This window comes from Oncorhynchus gorbuscha, linkage group LG15 (assembly GCF_021184085.1).
Source record: "Oncorhynchus gorbuscha isolate QuinsamMale2020 ecotype Even-year linkage group LG15, OgorEven_v1.0, whole genome shotgun sequence".
Classification (NCBI taxonomy): domain Eukaryota; kingdom Metazoa; phylum Chordata; class Actinopteri; order Salmoniformes; family Salmonidae; genus Oncorhynchus; species Oncorhynchus gorbuscha.
The window spans coordinates 65,067,793-65,073,792 of record NC_060187.1 but is presented as its reverse complement, the minus strand read 5'-3'; positions in this window follow the sequence as shown (position 1 = coordinate 65,073,792).

Sequence of the window (6,000 nt, the reverse complement as noted above, 5' to 3'; positions counted from 1 at the left end):
TGTTTGCCTCAATTCATCTAAGATGAATAGATTTTATCCCACATGCACACCCACACACACACACACACACACTCCCTCACACACGGTCCCTCCACCCTTCCCTGCTAACAGCCCCCTGTTCCCCAGCCGCTAATGACGGACAGCTGAAGGCACACCCCGGGGGCGCCAATCAAATTTGCAGCCTTGTAATTGGATTATGGCAGGCCGGGGGAGGGCTTTTATCTTTCCCTCTGTCTTTCTCCCTCTGCCTCTCTCTCCTCCCTTGTTTGTGCTCTCGTCTGCGGTTGAGTGACGGACAAAAGAGCAAGCTGTCAGCGTCAGCGTTGGTCCGAGCTTATATGTGTGTGTTGTTGCTGGGAGCTGGAGCCAGCTCTGAGGGCTGCTGAGTGCATTGAGAAGGAAGGGTGTGTGTGTGTGTGTGTGTGTGTGTGTGTGTGTGTGTGTGTGTGTGTGTGTGTGTGTGTGTGTGTGTGTGTGTGTGTGTGTGTGTGTGTGTGTGTGTGTGTGTGTGTGTGTGTGTGTGTGTGTGTGTGTGTGTGTGTGCGTGTGTGCGTGTGTGCGTGTGCACGTGTGTGTACATGTGCATGTGAGTGTTCGTGTGGGTTGGGGCAGGCAAAGAGCGAAATATCACTTAACTCATTTCCTCATCCCCAGTGCTTTTCACTAGGGTTCAACACCAGGCAGACACAAAGGACTGCATCTCTCTCTGTCCCCTGGCCAAGCCACTGGGAAGAATAGAGAGGATGACATGTCACAGACTGACACAAACAGAGAAGCTGCTACGGGGAAGGCTGGCCATCCTTTGGAGATGCATGGACAGTGTAGAGCTGGGACCATAAACTCAAAGTGATCGTGACGATCTAACAGACTACTTATCGAGGTGATTTTACTGATATTGATCATTACGATAGGAAGTCTATACAGCAGAAATGTGACGTTTGAAATAAGTCACTTATGTGGGCGTTTGCAAACAGGACAATTGATAGCTACTACGTTCAAACTAGAAGTAGTAGTTTTAAGGGTGATATTAAAAGTAATTGAGGGTCACATTGATGTTATAAAATGATTGTTCTACAGTGCAAGTACATACGGGCTCGCGCGCGCGCACACACACACACACACACTCACAAATTTGAACTTTGCATCACTCCTCTCACCAGCTATTTGTTAGAGACCTGGAGTGTTCAATCAAAACAATTACTTGAGTGACCAGCATTATAGTGAGTGGAAAGACCCTGCAGCCCTGCAGGACTTGTCTCCTCTCACCACTACGTGTGTGTTCTGCTCTGCTGTGGAGATGACACTAATGCTGACGTCCACACGACAACACACGCACGCACGCACACACACACACACACACACACACACACACACACACACACACACACACACACACACACACACACACACACACACACACACACACACACACACACACACACACACACACACACATACACCCCGTCACTTGGTCACATTGACACTGTCTGACTGTCACCTGCACATCTGCTCCTCTGTATCTCTCTGAGAGGATGTGTGTGTGTGTGTGTTTGCTTTTGAAAATGATCTGTTTTCACTGTGGGCAAGCTTAATACATTGACCCTTATGAGGACATTTGACATATTGAGGACATGGTTTATGTCCTCGTAAGTTCTCTTACTGTAATGTAGACGTGTAACTAGGTGTCTGGTTAGACTGTAAACTCTCCTTCCAGACTCACATTAAGCATCTCCAATCCAAAAATAAATCTAGAATCGGCTTCCTATTTGGCAACAAAGCCTCCTTCACACATGCTGTCAAACATATCCTCGTAAAACGGACTATTCTACCGATCCTTGACTTCGGCGATGTCATTTACAAAATAGCCTCCACACTCTACTCAGCAAACTGGATGTAGTCTATCACAGTGCCATCTGTTTTGTCACCAAAGCCACATATACTACCCACCACTGCGACCTGTATGCTCTCGTTGGCTGGCCCTCATTACATATTTGTCACCAAACCCACTGGCTCCAGGTCATCTATAAGTCTTTGCTAGGTAAAGTCCAGCCTTAACTCAGCTCACTGGTTACCATAGCAACACCCACCCGTAGCACACGCTCCAGCAGGTATATTTCACTAGTCATCCCCAAAGCTAACACTTGCTTTGGTCGCCTTTCCTTCTAGTTCTCTGCTGCCAATGACTGGAACAAATTTAACGCTTGTTTATGTGTAACTCTGTGTTGTTGCTTTTGTCGCACCTCTTTGCTTTATCTTGGCCAGGTCGCAGTGTTAAATGAGAACTTGTTCTCAACTGGTCTACCTGGTTAAATAATAGTGAAATTAAAATATCTAATATGTCTCTATCATTGTTCTGCTGTGTGTTGCATGCGGCACATCTTCTTTACCTGAGAAACGTCTGTAGGTCCCGTGTTTCCCTCTGAGATCCTCACACACCCCCGGTCGGGTGACAGCGGGCACACTTGTCACATGCCATGCTGTCAGCGCCAGGGACAGCGTTCCGGGCCGACTGGCGTTCCTTACTCCAGAACCGTCCGTGGGAACATTCAGGAATAGCTCTCTGTATCGGCCTGTTCACACGGGAGCCTGTCACCTTCCTCAGCTCACACCTCACTACTGACACCAACAGACTGATGCAGTGAGGTACCCAGACTAGAGAGTGTGTTCTGGAGTCAAACATTTCCTGCTGACTCATGTCGCCTTAGTTGGCGGTAAACATTTTTGCTAGTAGTTCATAGTAAGCATGCGTGTTGATAAATATTAGGTAACTCTACCTGTGTGTGTGTGTGTGCGTGTGTGTATGTGTGTGCGCGCGTGTGTGTATGTGTCTGTGTGCCTGTGTGTGAACAGGGCTGCAGACAGGCCGTCTGGCCGATGGTGAGAAGTAACAGAACCTTGGAACAGAGTGCCTGTCCCTCAGCCATGCAGGCCCTGAGACACTCAAGACAAGTTAATCCCAGCACAGCTTATCTGCATTCACCCAGCTTCTTCACTCTTGCTCTCTCACTCTATCCCTGTTTCACTCACTTTCCCTCCATCTTCCTCCCTCTGTATCTCCCTCGTCCTTCATCCACCCCACCTTTCTCTCCCTCATCCCCTTCCTCACTCTTTCACGAACCCCTCATTTACCTTTCTCTTCCTCTCACCCATCTTTACCTGTCCTCCCCTCTCTAACCTACAAGTGTCTCTCCATTCCTTTCTCTCTCATGGTGAATTCCAAATAGATCCCTAACCACTCGTCTCTTAGCACTCCTGTGCATCGGAAGGGATTTGATAGGTTTGAGTATACATAAATATGGTACTTGCTTCACCATGCCTTCTGATAGGTTGAATGGATTTGTTTTGCCCTCACCCATCCAATCACATCAGATCTACAGTCAGGAAGGGCTAGGAGCTTCTTCCTCTCTTTCTTTATCATCCATCCCACACACTCTTTACTTTCTCACACTTTTTATTACTTTTTTTGTTAGCGTACCTGTGATACATACCACATACCTCTCTCCCTCTCTCTCTCTCTCTCTCTCTCTCTGTCGCTCTCTCTCTCTCTCTCTCTCTCTCTTTCTCTCTCACACACACACACACACACACACACACACACACACACACACACACACACACACACACACACACACACACACACACACACACACACACACACACACACACACACACACACACACACAGATTTCAGGTTTTATTTGAAGTGTTATTTTAAGTGAAGATCAGTCAGTTGACCCCGGTGAACTTTCGCGCCTCAACATAGAGGAAGCATCAGTCAGTCAGCCGTGCTGAGCGGGACTAGAGGGAAGGACTGGAGAAGGATGGCTGCATTAGTTTCAGGGCCCTCGTGTCTGTTTCGGCTCCTCCAAAGCGAGGTCACCCGGCCCGCTGACCTATCCTATTGCACAGAGTCCTGCCTGTCAGCGCAGCCTGCTATGGATGCTCTTCGTCTCCACCCCCCCGATCCAGACCCTCTCACACGATCCCAGAGCTGGATGCCTGAGGATTAGCGGGCGTGCTGAGTGGCAGATCTGTTCTGTTTCTCTGATGCGCTAAGTACCTGGGAGTAGTGGGAGTGTGTGGCTGTGTCTGTCTGTCGGTGTGTATAAGTGAGAATTCACACACTCGCTGAGAAAGTTTGTCGGTGTTTATAGGTGTGTCTAATGGTGGGTCTACGTGTGTGTCTTTACATGGATGTGTGTGCATGAGTGTGTGTGTATGTTTACCTGTATGTGCATGAATGTGGGTGTGTGTGTGTGTTTACATGTACGTGTATGTGCATGAAATTGTGTGTGTACATTTGTGCTGATTTGTGCTGTGGTAATAAATACACTGAGGATTTGGGGGGGTGTAAACACATCTGCTGTACCAGAGGGTGGAACGCACCCTCCAGGCCAGCGTGAGGGGAGTTAAGAAGACAGAGTATGTTCAACGCCGAGTGTGTTTCCACCTCTCCGCTTTACAGTCTGTTTGTAAGCCCCATGGCGTGTACACACAGAAACGCTTCCACCAGGGAAATATATTTCCTCTATGTTAAATGAAATATTAATACATGCTTCTGAGGATCACCAAAGGTTTTTTTTCATATTATACACAACATCAATATGAAGTTGTTGACTTAAATCTCCACTATTAATTAAGGTGTTATGTTTTGCTTATATTGTGCAACGGACTTGGTATCCCCCTTTCCCTTTCCTATTACTGCAGTGTCCTTGTTTGTGTTTGCACATCATAAATCGTATGTGTTGATATTGAGGATCAGGTTTGGATCTCACAGGCACGTTGTTTGAGTGACAACATTTGTACTGACACAGGTTTGTACCTGTTGGGTTGAAGTAGTTCTTCAAAGGCCAATTAAAATCCTACTACAGGGTTTAGACGAATCATCATTGGCCTCTGTTTTGGTAAAACTCTTCGGTCTTCAAGTAGAACTTGTAGGCAGGGCCAGTTCCAGATATAAGTGACATAAGCGGTCGCTTAGGAACTCAGTCAGGGTCTCAACTTACTATTAAGAGTAAGAAAAGTAAAACACACTAGCTGCAATTTTGAAATGGGGTTGTGCATCAGAAGTTGTTCTATTACGTCAGTCACTGTCACTCAACTTGACATGTAAGCTAAACGCGTAAAATAGCAGGAAATGACCATTAAAACAGAAAACAAATCTCTCCACTCCATGGCAAAATGGGTAGAATTGCAGGAAATTTGCTGTCACTGCCATTTCTTTTCACTCTGACCCATAACAAAATGAAAATGGTCAAAAAGGAACAAAAATAGCTTCTTAACAAGAGCAATTTCTCAAGCAAGAATTTTGCTAGGACTGTCTGGGAGTGGTCTGAGTGAGGAAGGGAAAACTGGCAGAGATGTTTGTCATTCTTTCTTATTGTTCAAGCCAAAACTCCATCCCACCAAAACAGGCAGACATTTCAGAGGGTCTTTTCAAACAGCTCTTATGTTAAAAGGTTCACAATTTAACAGTATTATTCCAAACTCATAGTGTGGAAATGTACAGTACATAAAACATAGAGAAACCATGTTTTTCATTGCACTGGGCCCTGCACTCTACGCCCATGGCAAAATGTGTAGAATTGCAGGAAATTAACTTTACAACTTAAATTTCTCTCACCACCGTTGAGAGGTGGGCCACTGAAACGTGTTGGTGCGAGATGGAGGACCCCCAACCAAATCTTGCTTAGGGCCCCCAAAAGACTAGAGCCGGCCCTGCTTGTAGGTCAAAGAGATCTTGTTTAGACTGGATTCTTGTTTGGTGTTTGGTAAGGTTAGGACTAATGCTATGAGGGGTTGAAAGTGTGGGGTACATGTGATTATATGATGCAATTGTAATGTTTCACTTATAGGCACTATTTAATGTGGGACTACAGTGTATTGATACAATCATGAATACCGTGCCCAGCACATTGATACACCCTTGCTTTCCAACCAATGTGGAAGAGTATAGTCATGATAAAGATGAACTCATGTTCCAGTTATCGTTTGTTGCTG